Source organism: Protopterus annectens, chromosome 9.part0 (genome assembly GCF_019279795.1).
Source record: "Protopterus annectens isolate FY-2018-M chromosome 9.part0, PAN1.0, whole genome shotgun sequence".
Taxonomy (NCBI): domain Eukaryota; kingdom Metazoa; phylum Chordata; order Ceratodontiformes; family Protopteridae; genus Protopterus; species Protopterus annectens.
In genome coordinates this window covers 993,707,348-993,726,892 of record NC_056743.1, presented here as the reverse complement: position 1 = coordinate 993,726,892, position 19,545 = coordinate 993,707,348, and the positions used below count along the sequence as shown (strand labels likewise).

The window sequence follows — 19,545 nt, the reverse complement described above, 5'->3', positions numbered from 1 at the left end:
TTATAGGAAGGTGAAGAGTTAAGGTAAGCTAAATAGCAAGCCAGTCTGACAGTGTTGTTGTTTTTTAATTATTTTTAAAACTGAAACAACAAATATACTAACACATGCTTGAAGGCTTTTAGGTAATGCATTTGTAGTATGGTAAGAGTCTGGACAAATTTATGTGATGGAGTTTTTGCTTGCTATTATTATTGAGTAAACAGATTGTATCTAAACTCTACTACTGCTACTATATGTTATCTCTTATTGGCTCAACTCAAAGCTTGATGTTGCTGAAGTATGAAGCTATTGTGTGCCTTTGATAAATGAAAAGCATTGTAACTGATTTAATCTGATAGATACAACACTAGCATAAAATCTGTCAACTGTTAATTTGTTAAATCTGTAACAACTCTATACCCTTGTGGGAAATTTTAAAGTATACTTAAACTGGTTTTGCTTAATCTTTCACTGAATTTAGCTTGGAAGTACCTTTTTTACTCCTTAGCTTCTGTTTTTTGCTGTATATATGTATATCTGCAGCAATAGTCTCTCTAGTTTAATTAAAGTTTGCCAAATTAAGGTTAGTTAAACTTTTCAATATGCTGTATTTGATAACAAACTGGAAATTTAGATTTCCAATAAGTAGCCAGATTTTTATTTTTTACTTAAACTTCTGAAACTGTATCTGACAGGTGGATCAGACATACTAGACACAGCAGTGTTGGATTAATGTACCGATGGTCACTGTATACTCCTATTTGTATTTTTTCTCTCCTAGTCAGTGTTTATTGTTTTTCCTGCATACTCAAATTGCATGTTATAGATGGAAGCAACTGAGATCAGTAATGGTTGGCTAAAATTTTGTTTATAAAACTTTCTTATTACAAGTCGGCGCTACAGTTTAGTAGGAGCTGTATGGTTGCGTGGTGTTAGTCTTAGGATGACACGTTTTATAATAGACATGGTATTGTATATTAGTTTTAGTGTTATGTACAAAGTAAACCAGCTTGTTTTTAAGAACTTCATAGGTTACAAATCTCTTAGACATATTAGCATTATCCTACCCAATCATTTTGTAACTCATTCTTGTGTATCTCTTCCAGCTAGAGTTTGTAAGTGGGCAGGCACAGGGTTAGGTATGGAAGAGTTTAGTGCTACTATCATGGGAAACATTGCCAAAAACTTAAAGATGAAGAAATATGGGTGTGTGAACACAGTTAAACGTGAAATCTATTTATGGATAATATTTCAGCTACATCACAAAGATTAGATATGTGGTCAGTGAACTCATGGAATGTGAGAGGACTGCAAGAGAAAAATAAGAAAAAGTTATTACATCTTATCTTTAAATCTGAAGCAAATATTTCTTTATATACAAGAAACCCACGTGAAAGGATTAATGAGAGGGAGATGTTAATAAAAAATGGATAAAATCTATTATAGCATCTGGAGATAGCACCAATTCCAAGGGTGTCGCTATTATTATTAAAAAAATCCTTTCAAGACCCTATCACGGCTAGTAACTGTGATACGAAGGGGAGATGGTGCTACTTCACTACAGTAAACCAAACATTTTAAGACCAATTCTATTTATTAATGTCTATGGTCCATGCTTTAAACAACAGGATTTCATTTTGGAAATTTACAATCTGCTAAGCAAATTCCCTGATCATGATTACATACTGGGGGGGAGACTGGAATGCTGTAATAGATCCGCAGATGGATCACACTAGTAAAGTAAACTCATACAACTCTCAAGCCTCATTAGCCATAACTGAACTCATGTCGGACTATTACCTCCTTGATCCCATATCTTTTAGTACAGGTCCAGATTGGATTTCTTTCTAATTTCTGACTCATTTATGGGGGGAGAAATAAAGTATCATTCTGAACCCAGATTCTTATCAGACCATTCAGTGATTAGACTGAAGATTAACTGGACAACTATCCTATCTAACAAAAATAAAGTAAGGAATTGGTCCCTAAATAATAATCTACTCTTTAAACCAGAAATAAATAGAGAAATATTAAATACTCTAGTTGAGTTTGACAATAATCTATCATCTGTTGATATCCCATACGATGTTCAATCCGTAGCCTGCAAGGCATCGCTTAGAGGTATGTTAATCCAAACAGCCTCTTATTTAAAGAGAATGGGGAGAGAAAAAGAAAATAGAATAACCCTTGAACTTAAGAGAGTTAGAAAAGAAACTTCTGGTAGCATACAGTCATACTGTTGAGAAGCAGATAAATAAATTACAGAAAGAATTGTTTGAATTGCATCAGCAGAATTATACTCTGCAAGAACAAAAGTTCACAGCTAGATATTCGGAATGGACCCAGGTTCCATCCAGAGCTCTTGCGAGAATTATAAACAATAGAAAAGAGAGTTCAAGGGTCAACCTTCTTCAATATCAGGATAAAACATTTAAATCTGACCATCAGATTTTAGATGTATTTGAGCAAATATATACAGAACTTTATAGTATTAAAAATAAACAGACTCCTACTTCTGAAATTGAAAAATTTCTGGGAAATCTTTGTTTCCTAAGATAAATGATAACCAAATTAAAATATTGACAGCCCTCTTTACACATCATGAAATAGTTGAAGTTATTAAAAAATTAAAGTTAAGTAAAGCACCAGACCCAGATGGATTTACGACAAGACTTCTATAAAAAAATCAACAATACACTTATCCATTCTGTTAAAGATATTTAACTACATTAGAACTAATGGTATAACTGACATATATCTAAATACCTCAAAAACTATTTGTATCCCTAAAACTAATGCTGACACTGCAAATCCTAATAACAATAGACCAATATCTCTAATTAATGTAGGCATTAAGTTACTTGCTTCACTACTAGCTGAGAGACTTAAGAAAATCATGCTATCAATTGACTCTTCGGAACATCTGGGCTTCATGTATGGTAGAAATGCTTGGGATAATACTTTAACATTGGATTCAATGATCCAACTCATTAAAAAAGATAGAAATCCTAGATATGCCTTAGTTCTAGATGCGTGCAAGGCATTCGACAAAGTCAGTTGGAACTTCCTATTTAGAGCACTTTCACATTTCAACTTTCCTAAAGACTTTATTAACCTAGTTGAAACCTTATACAAGAACACTAAAACCTACCTATACACTAACAAAAATCTGTCGAATGCCATAAAGTTAGCTAGTGGTACAAGACAAGGATTCCACTATTTCCTCTACTCTTCAATCTCTATATTGAACCATTTTTCCTACATCTCTCACAAAGGGCATTTCATTCGGTTCCCAGAGTTCTAAACTCTAAAATTATGATGGTGGCATTTGCTGATGATTTGAATGTCTACTTCGAACTTCCAAATACAGGTCTCAAGAAAATTATAAACTCAATAAATATTTATTTGGAAGCTTCAAACTATCAAGTAAACCAAAAGAAATCCCATATTTTCCCCATTAATCACAAGGAAAACTACTTTCCAGTCTCCCCTTTCAGTACGGTATATAATATCAAATATCTAGGGATATCTTATGACCATAATTGCATGTCTACTTTACAAAATAATGTATATAAAGTATGGAGTAACATCAAACAGGATTTGCATAGATGGAGGCAACTGAAACTGTCCACGATATCAAAAGCAGCAATAATTAGAATGAATGTTCTTCCTAGATTGCTATACCACTTTAACTCGGTCATCTCAAACATTCCAAGTTACTTCTTCCAGAAAATTAACAAAGAACTAGGCAAGTTCATCTGGTACCCCAAATCGGTTAGGATTTCATATCTAAAACTAATCTACCCAAAAGGGAAGGGGGGGTCTGAGTCTACCTAATTTCGATTTATACCATAAAATTATAAGTGCAAATAGACTATTATTAATTTCAAATTTTTTAACGAATAGTGAATCCTGGCATCCTACCTGGGTTAAGCTAGGGCACTCACACGTGCTTGTAAATAATATAAATCCCAAAGCTATTCCCTTTCTTTCTTCAATAAATATCAGAAAGAGCAAGATTAATGGAATGATAAAACAGATGATTAAGAGTTTTCAAGATCTGATTAAAACCTTAGATATGGACAAAGTCCTTCCATTCTTTCAACCAATACATCTAAACCCAAATATTCAAATTAATAAAATAACATTAAATCTTGCAGACTTTTCTTTAATAAAAGACTATACAGTATGGGACTTTTTTAGACACAAAGAGAGTACTCCACATGAGATGTGTGAAGCTCTAAAGCTTAATAAAAAATACATTATCATTGTACATCAAATTAGGAAGACAATTTCATCAATAATTAAAGACGCCCAGATAAATGACATAGTTTTGAATAAATTTCTAGATGTTATGAAAAACTTAACTAGCGTAAAGAGATTAAATATGAGAATTATTTACTTTATGCAAAATATTGGGACACCAAAGGAGCTATAATTACAAATGAACAGAAACTTAAAGCAATAAATCTATCTATTAAATTGTCTCCGTTCAAAAAAATGATCCATTCACAGTTCATGATCAACAATAATGTATATTTTACACCTGTGATTCTGAATAAATTTGATTCCAAGATATCTCCTGTATGTAATTGCTGCCAATACCCTCAAGCAGATCTTTTACATATGGTGTGGTATTGCAAATATGCACAGAACCTGTGGAGATCTGTTAAGGCAAGATTAGAAAAGATGGGATACCACAAATCAACATTGTCCTGGGAGGTAGCGATTCTCCACATTATAGATCCTAAATTATCCAGTATGAAAGCACAACTATATGCTCACTAATCAAATTGTGTATGACTAAAAATTGGTTAGATCGTACTAAACTCTCATGGAATGGGTTTAGAATTATGGCTTCATTATACATACCCTCTCAAAGGTTAATTATAGTAAATGCTAAAAAACAAGAATATTATCAGAACTTTTGGAAGATTCTATTTAACCACATTTTGGACACTGGATATTGATACACCTTTTACTAAACACACCTCTAAATAGTTGTCTTGGAATATAGTTCAGATTCACTAATTGGTCACATATCAAAACTTCTCCTGCTACTTCTAGTATGTTGACAGGCTTAACTTACAAGGATCTGTTTTTGCTATTTGTGATCCTGAGTATAGTAGAACTAATGTAGATATTGTAAATAGGTGGTGTTCCGAGATTTAGAATTAGCATGATTGTAAATGTTATTGTCATAATTTTACTCAAATTTTATGTGTCGCCATCTTTGTATTTTCTTTTGTTATCTGTTCAACTTGGTTGTATATGGTGCACAAGAAAATAAAAATTGCATTTTGAAAATCGTGCGCATACACACACACACACACACACACACACACACACACACACACACACACACACACTAACTCCACATCACGAGTCAGCCATCCTTCAGAAAATACATTCCCTGTAAGGCCATTCATTGACTTCTGTATCACCAGCGACATGATAGAAACAGATTAACCCTTCAAAACCTTCACTGTGACTGTAACAATGGATTTTAGCCTAGCTGTCCTAGATGACATGATACCCACCACAACTTCACGTGATATATCACAAAATAAAGCCGAATAGTCCTTCATAGCATGCACGACAATATAATTTTGTCCAACAGCGATATCAGAAACATAAAAATATACACTACTATACACAAGTTCTTTTAAAAGAGAAAACAAATTGACACAGCTTTACCTTAACACTTCTCAGTAGGTTTCAGTTTACAACTCCAATATATTTTTTCAAGTTTGCTTCTTTCTCGAAGTTAGACAAATAATGATCAGTAAGAAGCAGAGGTTTCTTCCATTGACTGAAAACCACTGAACCCTTGAATCCAGGAAGTCCAGCAACATACAGCAATGCAGCAACAGCAGTAATGTCCTCTTTCAAAGCCATCACAGACATGACGGAAAACACAGAAATGGCATAATGCAATTACATAAGGAAGTAAATGGTGGTGGGGGATTCCCCACAACCCAAAACTTGTATGTCATAAATCCACAGTAGCAAAACAGTAATAAAAATGAATTGTGCACCAAGAACAAAAGCACAACTAAACTATAACAGTAAAAGACACAATCAGCTAAAATATATTATGACTTAACTAAAATGGATTCTGAATTAACAATAATCGATAAATTTTGTTGAGATGATTGTCAATTAAATGCATGACTCCTAAATATAGATAGATAAATAGATAGAGATAGAGAAATTTGAGTGTGTGTATGTTTGAGGAAGCCTGAATTTAGAAAAGTCTGCAAGTTGCAAAAATAGTTATGACAATTAAGAGGAGTTGGACATGTTTTGTTGCTGATATGAGGCTCAATCAATTGTTTCACAAAATGTGTGAGATTAAAATATTCAGCATCTTAGCAGTGTCTTCTTGACAGAAGTAGAAGCTCATAAAAATATTCACCTAATGGTATACATGTTTTAGATCCATGCACATTCCAGGCATTGTAAATATGTGCCAGTATGTACTGTTTGCTGGCATTTTAGTATGACCAGAATGTACAAACTCGGCTATCCATCGGTTCATAGTTGTGTACTAGGCTAAAAATCACAAGGGTCATTTTAAGCCTAGCCATGCACCCAAATCTCTGGCAAGTTTGGGTACCCTTGATAAGTGTATGGAGGGCTTGGAAGATGACACATTTACAAGCAGGGGCCTGGGAGATGAACCATTTACAAACTGCCTGTGTCCATTACAGGCATTGGTGCCAAACCAGGGATGAATTTTCTGTTCCCTTTCCAGTTGTCCAAGTTACATTTGAATTAGGTTAGGAAGGAACTCAGCTTCACATGAATGGGGAGCCTGTTCCAGAGAAGAGGTAGTCTCTAGGATATATACCTGTCTCTCCAGATGGTCCTATTTTTGTCAAAGGCAAGATTTACATCTTTAGAATGAGTAATTCTGGTGCTGGTTTTTTTTTTCAGATATGCAGGAGGTCCATCAGGGTGGTGTCTGACAATGTCCTGTATGTCAGGCATAGATCTCCAGTCAACAGTCTATAGGAGACAGAATGCAGGGATAGGGCCTTGAGGCCGTCTGTATAGGACATTTTACTTACACTCAGAATTCTTTTAGTGAAGAACCTCTATAAATGTTCCAGTTGCTGGATGTGCCTGGTTAGGTACGTACCAAAGTTGGCATTGTACTCAATAATAGGTCTGATGAATGCCAAATACACTGGAGCAATGACTTTCTTGGACCTAGATGCTGTGCTTTTGTTTTTAAGTTGCACAACATAGAACAATTTCCTCAGAACTGTAGACACATGATGGTCAAAGGCTAGATTATCGTCTGTGTGTCACCAAGTCCCTGACTGCTGGGTTAACTCTTAGGGGTTTGTTGTCAATATGATAATTATCAGGGATGAATGACTTCCCGAAGGATACTGTTTTGCATTTCTTGGCATTTAGCTTTAGTCCATGGCTCTGACACCAGTTATTTGTTTGTGTCATCCCTTCCTGGAGAACATTTGTGTCTTTGGGGGATTCTGTGACTGCTCCTAATTTTCAGTCATCTGCAAGTTTAGTCAGCCAGAGGCCATTGACATTGGCCTTGACTTCAGAGAAGTAAATGCCAAAAAGGAGCAGTCCCAGAACTAGTGTCTGAGGGACTCCACTTGTGACTGGCCTCTTTCTAGAGGCGAACTCCCCAATTTCTAACATCCTGGTCCTGTCTGTGAGCCACCTGGCTATCTACTGGCTGACATAAGGGTCTGTACTTAACCTCTTGAGTTTGTCAACAATGCCCGAGTGGGGTGTTGTGTCAAATGCTTTGGCTGGGTCAAGGTAATCAGTGTGACCGATTTTGCCCTCATCCATTGCTTTGGTGACTTTATCAAAGAAGTCCACCAGGTTGAGTATGCACGACTTGCCCTTGACAAAACCAAATTGAGTTTAGTCCTGTGTCTGGAAGTTTCCTATGTCAATATTAATCATTTCCATGATAATTCTTTCCATGGCTTTACATACAAGACTAGTGAGACTTATAGGTCTGTAGTTTCTAGGGTCTATAGATGGCCCATCTTTGTGCTGAAGGATAACTGTTGTTGTTCTCCATTCTTGAGGCATGAAGCCTGTTGGGAGGCTACAGTTGAATAGCAATTTCAGAGGGCCTGGTAAATCATGTTTCATGATATTACATGTCATCCTTGGATATTGTCTGGGCCCATCGATGCAATATTCTTGACCTTAGAGAGAGCATTAAGGACCTGTTCCCTAGTGATAATAGAGGAATTATACGTGATGGTATTTCCTGAGGGGAGGTTAAGGGGGAGAGAGAGGTAAAGTTGGAGTTGAATTTGTCAGCCAGTAGGGTTCCTATATCTTCTGGCTCAGTAAATGTGGTTCCATTAACAATGAGCTCCGCACATAATTGTGCATTGTCTTTAAAGTTGAGGACACAGCTAAAGAATGCCTTGTGGTTGTCCTTGGCCTGGGAGGCTAAATTTATTTCAAATTTGGCTTTACTAGATTGCATTTGTCCTCTGAGTTGTTTGATTAGTTTGATGACGATGCTGTTATCCTGCTGGGTGGTGTACCTCCTAAGTTTTCACATGATTTTATTATTTCTGCTATACAGCCTATTAATGTTGTCATTCCACCAGCGTGGCTTGTTTTTTGAGTTAGTTCTGCTCGTCTTCCTTGTGGGTACAGCTGCCTCTGTGCAGCTATTAACATGCGTGTTTTGGGTTTCTTTGAAAAGTTCTTCCTAGACAGCAGTGTTCTTAGGGTTTATGGGGACTTGAAATTTTGCAAGGTTATCACTTAATAGCAGGAGGTTAGCCTTTGAGTAGTTCCTGACTATTCCAGGGTTAGCTAGAGTTCCTGTATTTATTTTTACTTCAAAGGAGACCATTTTGTGGTCTAACCTTTCCAGAGAAAACATTACATTGGGGGAGGGGGGTGCAGTGCTCTCCCATATTTGTGAGAACCAGATCCTGTACATTTGCATACCTGGTCGGTGTATGACCATCTGATCCAGGGAGTTTGTGTTTACAAAATCCAGGAATCTCTGTACCTGCACATTTAGTGTTGTATATAATTCTCAGTTGTACTGGGGTAATTAAAGTCACCCATGAATATGGTATTTAATGGTGAGTGTTTCCAGTAAGTTTAAATACATTTCATGGGTTTGCTGGGTCATAGAAGGAGACCCATAGCTTGTAAAGAAGTGGTATGGCACTTTGCCTATGGTGATATAAAGAGGTTCTCCGGTTCGATTCTTGGCTGGGGTGCCTTCTATGCGGACTCTGCATGTCCTCCCTGTGGTTGCATGGGTTTCCTCTGGGTGCTCCGGTTTCCTCCCACATTCCAAAGACAAGCAGTAGGTGGATTGGACACTCTAAATTGGCTGTAGGTGTGAGAGTGTGTGTGCGTGTGAATGATGCAGATGAACTACTGTGACAGGGCTAGCCACCCGGTGGTGTAAACCTTGGCTCTAAATGATTGTCACTGTTGAAAGTGACACCCCAACCCCATATGCAAAATGGTAAAAAGAGGGTGAGGAAGGATGGATGGATGAATTTGAACATGGAGAAGCTCAAGTGCATTGTCCTGTTTGACAGGCCTTGAGGTATATTTATTTTTTATGTAAATAGGGACACCTCCATCTTTAGCCCCTGTCGGTGTAGTAACTGGTCTAAATGTCTGGAAAGCATTATAGCCTTGCACTGCCAATGTACTCTCCATGGCTTTATACCATGTCTCAGTAACTGCACAGACATCAGCATTCTCTAGGGTGGAGTGAGCTTGTAGGGAGTGGAGATTTTTGTTTAAAGTCCTAGCAGTGCTGATATAGCTTTAAATCACAAATCAATCTAGATTCATGGCAATGGCAAAGCAAAATATAAATATATAATAATCAATGTTCTGTGATTGTGGCATATAAATGGTTAACCAAAAGGAGAGCTTTTTAGAGTGCCCAACATCCCATTATGTGATGCTGACATGAGATGCATGTTCTTCATTTAGAATATCTAAACAAACCTTAGATATACAATTTAAGTTTAAAGCCATTTGTGTGTTAGTATGTGTTGATTCAACCTACACTTTTGCTGCATGGATATTTTCATTTGTTACATTAATGATGTTAAGCATTAATTTGTTCACTTTTCTGCCACTAGTATGTACTGATGCACATTATAATGGAGTAACTTAGAAAATGTTGTTGTTTGTCTTCGGCTTTTTCCCGGCAAGGGGTCGCCACAGCAGAACTCCGGTCTGCTAATGATTGGCAGTAGATTTTTACGAAACGCCGAGGTGCCAGCTCGACACCCAACCTTCAACGAAGGCATGCCCATTTACGCACGCATGTCTTTCGAACGCTACCCAACCGCGGGGAGGACATGCAGACTCCACACAGAAGGCCCTCCCAAGCCAAGCCGAGAATCGAACAGGAGGACCTCTTGCTGTGAGGTAACAACACTACCACCGTACCACCGTGGCATATGGAGTAATTTAGAAAATACATTTCATTATAACTAAATTTCGAAAGGTCAGAGCAGAGTTACTGTTAGGCATACCTGCATTTCTTAAGGAGAAAGTATCTAGAATTTTGTCTAGATAAGGTATTTGTATTTTAAGACAGTCACAAGATGCAGTAGAAATAATAGACATGTGAAATTAAAACATTAAGTGGATGGTATTCTTTAATTTCTTACTTCTTGCATAACCATAAACTGCAAAACTTGACAAGGCAAAGCAAAAATGAAACATTATGTAGGATCCCCCGGTCTGCCCCCGCATAGCTCTGCTAGTACTACCCAGGGATATCTAGAAATCCCCTAACGCTTATGCGTGTAAAGAATTAAAAGTGTTTACTTCCTGAACAACTACATTACAAATGAAGCTGATAAAACGGATAGTGGAACAGAACAAAAGATTCTCTTACTATTTATAGATACACTTAGTAAGTATGTAGAATGCCCAACATAATATTTGCAAACATTTTACCTAAAAATCTGTGTAAATTACAATGAGTTGTAAAGCTTCTGCATTTCATGCATGCTAAATTTCATCAACTATGTGTGTGTGCATGTGTGTGTGTGTGTGTGTGCACATGCGCATGTGTTGCACATAAAAGTACACATTTTTGCCATTGTGCTCTTGCTACGTTATTCAATTCAGTGAGCCATAAGCTAGTTATTTGTTACTTGTTAAGTGCCATTTCTCAGATCACAGGTAGCTCGCATGTCCTCTCAGTCTTCGTGTGGTACACAGTGTAAATAACGCCTGTACTTACTGCTGTAACCTTGCATTTTCCCCAAAGAGGTACCACCTCCCGAATGCTTTGCTTCTGCACTTGACTGTGTAATGCAGAATGTAGCCCAAATTCTTCAGTATATTTCTGCTCAAGCTGCTCTTCAACCTCATTAACCTGTGTGTACTGTCAAACTGATAATATTGCTCCAGATGTAGGTTATGCACTACGTAACCAGTATGTTTTACATTTTATGTTTCACCAACTGGTTTAGTGGGACAACATGTTTGTCAAACATAACAGATAAACAATTAGACATTTCTATAGAATGGGTTTCTTTTTTTGAGATACACTTTCTGTTAAATGTTTTTTATAACACAAACCGTTAGAAATAATCTGAAACGGTCATTAATTTGCATTGTTTTTACAATGCTACCAGTGTAAGACTGTGCTACGTTTGGCTCAGTATACTTTGCCAATCATTATTAGGGTTGATTACTGTTTCCAGAGAAACATTTGTGATATTACAGCTCTCCAAATGATAGGATCCTTAGAAGGAGCTACTAAAGTGCTAACTGATCTCCAAGCGGTCAGATAAGAGTGCATGACTCAGAAATAAAAAGTGAAAATAGTTTTCCATCTTTGGAAGTCAAAATTACTTATTTCTGTAAGAGGCAACATATTTTCCTTACCATGTATCCGAGTTCCCTAAGGGTATAATTCCTTAATATTTAATTCCTATCATACAAATATTTATAATATGTCAGTATATGTTTATAGTCCACATTACCTGATGGAGACAAGACTTCACATCTGTTACAGTTATTTTTAAAGCCAGACAAATGCAGTTTTAAAATAATACAGAAAAGGTATGGGTGTTAGTGAAACGTTACACTGAGTTAGAAAGATATCTATGTGCAGTTGTCATGTGGCAGTATAACGTAAAAAGTTTAAATGAAGTGCTGTAGATGGGCTTAGTGCATCCCATGGATGTAGGTTTGATTTCAGTATCCATTTATGTACACTATGGCTCTGATTCATATCATATAAGCAAACTAAAGTTTCCATTTCACTTCTAAAAATATGCATACAAGGCCTGTCTGGTTAACTGTTGTTTCTCTGTGAAAAATAACTTATACTATGTCAGGTAATGAAAGCTCAGGAGCTTGAATATAAAAGTGCATTGGTGTAATGTAGTTTTGAACCTGTAATGCAGTTGAATTTCTGGTAGCAGCTCTAGTTGAATTAGAATCAGCCATTGTTACTGTAATGTTTAAAATAAAGGTGATATTACATAGTTCAGTTACTGTGAGTTTTCTCTGTGGTCTCTTCTCCACATCGCCTGCCAGCCATCAGTTTTCCCTTTCACCAGGGCTGAGATTCAAGCAGCCATCAAGGTTTTTTTAGTTTCTAACCCCAGCGCTCCAGGGGATACTCTGCTGCATGACCTTTTTAAGGGAGGATTACAGTTCTGGGCCAGTTTAGTATATGCATGCTTCCAGAAATACATCATTCCAGCTAAAAAATAAGACATGTGCCTGACAAATCTTGAGTACAGCTAGCCCACTGGTAATGGTAGTCTCCTAGGCTCTGCTAGGAGCCATGACAGTGGCAGCTGAGGCACCCCCCCTTTCCAGTATGCGTGAGCCAGCATCAGTCACTCATTCCTACTCATCGAGGTTATCTGTTCCAGTCCAGAAGTCACTAATTTATCCTGGGTCATCTGGGTCACAAGCAGACTTTATCCTTCATTGCCACACAACCAGATATAATTTTTGTAGCTTGTTTAGATTTAAATATCAGAGGCTAGTAGAGAAATGTAGATAAATACTTATGGTGTGCTAAAACATAAACCATGAAAGCACAAGCAGACATTTCTAAGTTCTACAGTGCTATATAATAAGTACACATCAGTTACTGAAATGTAGTATATGATTCTGTTGTGAGTAAACTACTCAATGATTGCAGCCAGTTTGCAATCATCAGCGAACTTGGTAAGCCATGGGTCATCTATTTTTGCCTGGACATCTGAGAAATAGATTCCAAACAGTAGGGGGCCCAGCACAGATCCTTGAGGTACACACTGGTAACTGATCAACTTTGATTGTATGCATTCTGTTGGTGACCCAGTTGGCTACCCATCTAGTGACATATGGGTTAATTCCCAGCTGGGTGAGTTTCTCAATGATGCCTGAGTGAGGAATTGTATCAAAAGCCTTGGCTAAGTCAAGATAAGGCTGTATGTACTGTTTTGCCTTCATCTAGGGCTTTGGTGACATTCTCAAAGTTGTCCACCAGGTTTAATAAGCATGTTCTACCCTTAACAAACCCAAATTGGGTTGAGTCAAGTGTTTGAAGGTCACCTATATCTTTGTTGATATGGTCCATGATGAGTCTCTCCATAGCTTTCAGATAAGACTGGTTAGGCTTATGGGTCTATAGTTCCCAGGGTCAGTTGATGGACCCTCTTTGTGCAAAGGAATTACTGTTCCTGTTTTCCACTCTACTGAGACAAAGCCAGTACTTAGACTGTGATTGAAGAAATTGCCAAGTGGTTCTACTAAATCCTGTTTTAGACCATGTAGTAGGCTACCTAGGATGTTATCCAGTCCCATAGAGACTGTGTTTTTGGCCATGGAGAGTGCAATTGTGACCTACTCTTTGGAGATACGAGGTAGAGGACTGGTGACAGGTATGGTTTAGGGTATGTCTTGTATGGACCGGGGGGGGTGAAATTTGCACCAAATCTGTCTGCTAGCAGATTAGCAATGTCCTCAGGGTCAGTATGAGGGATACCGTCCACTAGTAGTTCGTAACAAAGCTGGGCCTTCCCTTTTAGATTTCTGACTTAGCTAAAGAATGTTTTGTGATTGTCCTTAGGTAGGAATACTAGTTTAGCTTTGTAACTGGCTTTAAGAGGACTTTACAAGATATCTAATTTACTTGTGGAAGCTGTGGAGGGTATTCTTTCCCTGCTGAGTCAGTTCCCTCTTGTTCTTGGACATTAGTTTATTCCTCTTGTTGTATAACCTGTTTATGCTTGATGTCCACCAGGGTGGCTTGTTTTCTTGTGAGGACCTTGTTTTGATCTGCTCAGGTTCAGATGAGTCTATACATTTATATAGGTGTTCATACAGGGCATTTGTGTACACCTCTGTATAGGTCTTATTGTTGACAGTGGTAACAGGGGTTTTGAAACTAGTTATGCCATCACTTAGGAGTCTATAGTTTGCTTTAGAGAAATTGTTCATCTTTTTGCTCTTGAGGAGGGTTCAGGAGGGCAACACACGGGGGTAGTGCGGAGACCCCCTATGTTAGTGAGTACTAAGTCCAGGACATTTGAGCCCCTTCTGGGGTGCAGATTATCTGTTCCAAAGCATTTGTATTAACAAAGTCCAGGAACCTTAGGGCAAGCATGTTTCTACTCATATATGACTCCCAATCGATGGAAGGAAAGTTGAAATCACCCATGACCAAGGTGTCTGGCTTGGTAGTGAGTGACTCAAGTAGGTCCAGGTAGGCAGATTGGTTCTCTTGGTTTGTGGTGGGGGATCTATAGCTAACAATGATATGGAAGGGGGTTTTACCTACAGTTAGATGGACTTGGAGTAGCTCTAGGGAATTGTACTGTTTAACCAGTCTCAAGGTGTATTTGTCTTTAATGACGATGGATACATCTCTGCCTTTGGTTCTTTTGTGCTCATTTTGGTGTCAGAATGTGTGAAAGGCATTGTAGTCTTGCATGGCTGGGGTAATCTCTGCGGCCTTGAACCATGTCTCTGTGATTGCAGAGACGTATTTCAAGGTAAGGAGTGCTTACAGTGAGTGAAGTTTCTGATTTAGACTTTTATCATTAAGCAGCATAACCTTGAGTTTGTCTCAAGTGGATTTATTTATGTTGGGAATTTTGTTGTTATGACATTGCCTAACAAAGGCATTATGGGGGAGGCAAGTACCTTTGCAAGTAACCAAAAGCCAAGAGGCAACAGGCAAAGACCATCTCTGGCAAAGCAGCATGGTCTGTCGACCATGTCTTCCCAGGATGACAGATACTGGATCCCCCTAGACTGACACCAGAAGCTAAGCCAGTTGTTGAAGTCAATAATTTTTTGTTTATATTGAGGCATCATCCTGGGTGAAGGTAGAATGATGCTTAGAGCTAGGGACATACCTGCCTAGGACACATAATCTGAGAGCTCATTCAGGTACTTCTCAAGTCATTCACTCCAACATTGACTATGATAGAGTCATAATGGTACTTGCTGAGAGACTTGAGTGCATGTGTGATATAACAGATCCTAGGACTTGATAGGCAGCTAACCATGACCTTCTCCTTGTCCAGCCTGGTAAGGGGGACATCTGTATGCCTCACTATGGAGTTGCCTATGACCAAGATATTTGGGTTTGAGGTGTTTTGCCTTAGGGGCTTATTGGCTGAGGCACTGTTGTGTGTATTATTATGTGTAGTGGATTCTGTTAGGTCTGCAGTTTGTGCAGTAGGTTTGTGCTTGGGAGGTCTCTGATCTTTAGGTAGGCTTCTAGCGAGTACCTCCTCTACATATGTGGGTTTATGCGTTGTGAGCTTATGTGCAAGAGGTGAATTGTGTGTGCTGACAACCTTTTTGATATCTGATTTGTTGTTATGTGAGAGAACTGATTCCAAATTCATAGTATAAGCGCATCTCACATATGTTGTATTTGTTTGTTTTAGGCATAATTGGTTGTCAGTGTACATGAAGCAATTGCTACATTACCTCAGGATGCCCATGTCAATCAGGCTACCAGGAGAAATGGTGGGAAACTGTCTGTCCATTATGGCAGGTGTATACTGTAGTAACTAGTGGGGAGTGGACTAGATGGACCAGGTTTTGTTGTTAGAATAACAAAAAGCAACTATTCTAGGAGGGTTAGGGTAGAAAACTGCGTCAGTGTTTCACAATGCACAACTGAGTTGCATGCAGGGCAGCAATGTGCAACTGTGTTGCGTACAGTGAAGCAGGGGAGGTATGGAGGGTTCCCTTCCAGATTTCTAGGGAAAATTGTATTTCTAGACGTTTGCTTCTATGCATGGCTATACACACACTGGGCTTAAATAAAAGTGAAGTTAAATGATTTTAAAACAAAGTAACCAATGGGAAGGCTCAAAACTGAGCCTTATTCCAGCAATCCCCAACTCAGATGGGTCATAGGCTGCACACTTCTGCCACAAGGGTACAGGGGGCCTTCTTAATGTAAGATGGCTGGTTTTAATTCTCAAGTAATACCAATCAATCTAGATTCAGCAAGTCTGAATCTAGTCTATGCGATAAAATGCAGAATTATTAGAAATTCAAAGTGCAGAAAATCACAGTCACAATGGCTCAGTTTAAATAAAGCAGCAATTCAGTAGAATATCATTCTCAATATACAATGCAGGCATTAAAAAATATTTAATTTTCAGCAGCTTTCAATGGCTGCCTTGGAATTTATTTCCAATTCACTCCAGATTTCCTGCTAAAGTCACCAGTCTCTGAGCAACTCCGGTAATCTGAGCACAAACATGACACTTAAATACAAACAAAGTTAAACGATTTTAAACAAAGTAACCAAAGGAAAAGCCCAAGACTGAAACTTATTCTCGCAATCCCCAACTGAGAAGGATCCTTGGCTGCACACTTCTGCAGAAAATCGCAGTCACAAAAGCAAAAAACAGTTTAAATAAAACAATAATTCAGTAGAGTACTCCCACAAGAGTGCAGACCACAAACGTCCTAGTGTGAAACAACTCATCTGGACCCCAAGTGCTTAAACCCAAACAAAGACACTTAGAATAACAGGCACAATATACCTTCAACCAGCAATTCCCAGCTTAGAAGGGTGTAGGCTACACTCTCCCGCCACAAGAGTCTAGATCACAAACCTTCCTAATGTAAAATAACTGGTTTGGAGTCCAAGTGCTTAAACCACAACTAAGACACTTTCAGAATAATAGACACAATAAAGGAATTCCCAGCTTAGCAGGGCATAGGCTATCCTGTCCTGCCACAAGAGTTTAGACCACAAATCCTCCTAATGTAAAATAACTGGCTTGGAATCCAAGTGCTTAAACTAGAACAAAGACACTTAGAACAACAGCCACAATAAGCCTTCACCAACAATTCCCACCTCAGAAGGGTAGAGGCTATCCTCTCCTCCCACAAGAGTGTAGACCACCAACTTTCTTAATGTAAAATAACTAGTCTGAAGCCCGAGTGCTGAAACCAAAACTAAGAGTTTTAGAATAATAGTTACAATTTAATCAAGCTACTAACAAGTAGTAATAAATGCAGCAGAATAAATGCAATTAAACACTTTCAAGAACAAGTAACAAAAGCAAAGTAAAGTAATAAAGTAGGAAGAAATACAAATACAGTAAAAGCAGCTGAATTAAGTGCATTTTTAAGTTAAGTGGGAAGGGAGGAAACAGAAGATAATTCAAGGTTAAGAAAATAAGGGGGTGGCCCTTCCCACCTGATCCCTCTGTACTCAGTAGAATGAGCTGATGAGATGGGACTGGGAGGAGCGTCCAAAATCAGATTTATCATAAGGCAGTCAACTCAAAAGCCATTAAGTTTAAGAAAACAAGAACAGCTGGGCTGGTGGGTAAGAAAAATAAAATGCAGACTGGATTATATGTATGTACTGTTTGCCTACCATGTATTTTACTTCTGTAAGTTATAGTAACCGCCTGTTAAATGTTTAAAAATGTTAGAGTTCAGCCTAGCTTTAATTGTGTACACTATGTATGCAATATTTAATTTCCTTGTACTTTTTAGTGCCATGTTAAATACATATACAATTTTTAACTTCCTTGTACAGTTCATGTTATGTTTATTATATATCATCTTGCTATATTGTAACTGTTTATGTTATAAAACTGTTAGCAATGTTTTGATTCTGGCCCAATATATATATATACACACACACACACACACACACACACACACACACACACACACATAGATAATCCTAAACTTTCTGTAATTCAGATGTTTATCAGTGAGCAAACATTTCATCTTGCTTTCTGGTTAGTATAATATGTGCAGAGGTGTAGCACTGACCCTCTTGAGCAGAGGTTGTAGGTCAAGTACTTAGAGCAATTTTCTTTGAACAATGAGCCAACAAACTAACATCCCCAAAACTACTATTTCCTCAGAGGAACAGTAGTTGGTGACAAACATGGGGAAACAGTTGCTTTTTTTCTACCAGGAGTACAACTGTTCACATGTGTCTTGTGGGTCGGGGATAAAGCACCCCTGCACCTGCTAGTTAATATAATCAGCTCTGATACAGCCAAAAAAAATCAGAGCTATCCTCTTCAGTAAAGATATTCATAGATTGAAAGGGCTATGGTTAATTAAAATCGGTTTCAAAAATGTTATTTCTGTGGCTTGATCAATGAACTTCAAACAGATGACCAGCTACCCAGGGTAAGAACATTTAAGTCTTTTTTGCAGGTCAGCACACTGGTATTGGTGTTTGCATTATGCTACACTTCCATTATCCATGGTTTGTGTATTTCCTTGGGAGCTGAAAGAGTGGTCAGCAACCAGGTCTGTCTTTCTTGAAGGGACCATGTGATTTTCAGCCACTGCATGCTTCCTCGCTGATAGCGATTAGCTGACATGTTACCTTGCAACTGTCAAGTATCAAAATGGCTATGGATATGAACTGGCATACATCAAGGTATATACGCTGCTGCACTGTAAAACCCCTCATATCTTGTGCCTCTTTTTAATTACTTAATCTGTACTAACTGGGATTAATCCCAGTGAGGCAGGAGTCCCTTTGTATGGGACCAAAAACATGGTTAAAGCCCAGACTTTATTACAGTAATTAACCAACCTAAATGACATGCATTTGGAAGTTGAGTAGAAGCAAGAGTACACTTAGGAAAGCAGTGTGGACACAGAAAAAAAAGAAGACTCCAACTCCAAAGCTGAGAAGATGTGATGATAACCCTGTACCACCACACCACTCCTTCTTGGTGAAGCGTAAAGGATCAGTGAACTGTTATGTTGGCAATTGCAGAGCTGACCGTGCTTTTTGTTTAGCATAGTGAAAACAAATAGGTTTGTGAATATTGTAGCAGTGAATGACACATAACATCAGTTTATTCACCCATAACAAAACAAAAAGTTTACGAAAACAAGCAAGTTTGCTTGATGGGGCCATAATACAAACAAAACCCAAAGCAATTAGTTGGCAAAACGCCATTCCATTAGGAGGCAGGAAGCAGAGAGTTATGAAGTAAGTATGTAATGCTTTGAATCTAAAAAGAAAATGACAACTTAATGCTTAATGTGTTTGCCTGTTTGGTGGTGATTGTAAAATAA

The 19,545-nt window shown here is 38.1% G+C and overlaps 1 protein-coding gene across 2 annotated transcripts in view; it reads left to right on the top strand.

Annotated features, from left to right (window-relative positions):
• Positions 1-19,545, top strand: part of DGKA (diacylglycerol kinase alpha) — an 858,181-nt gene that overhangs the window by 423,167 nt on the left and 415,469 nt on the right. The window lies entirely within an intron of this gene.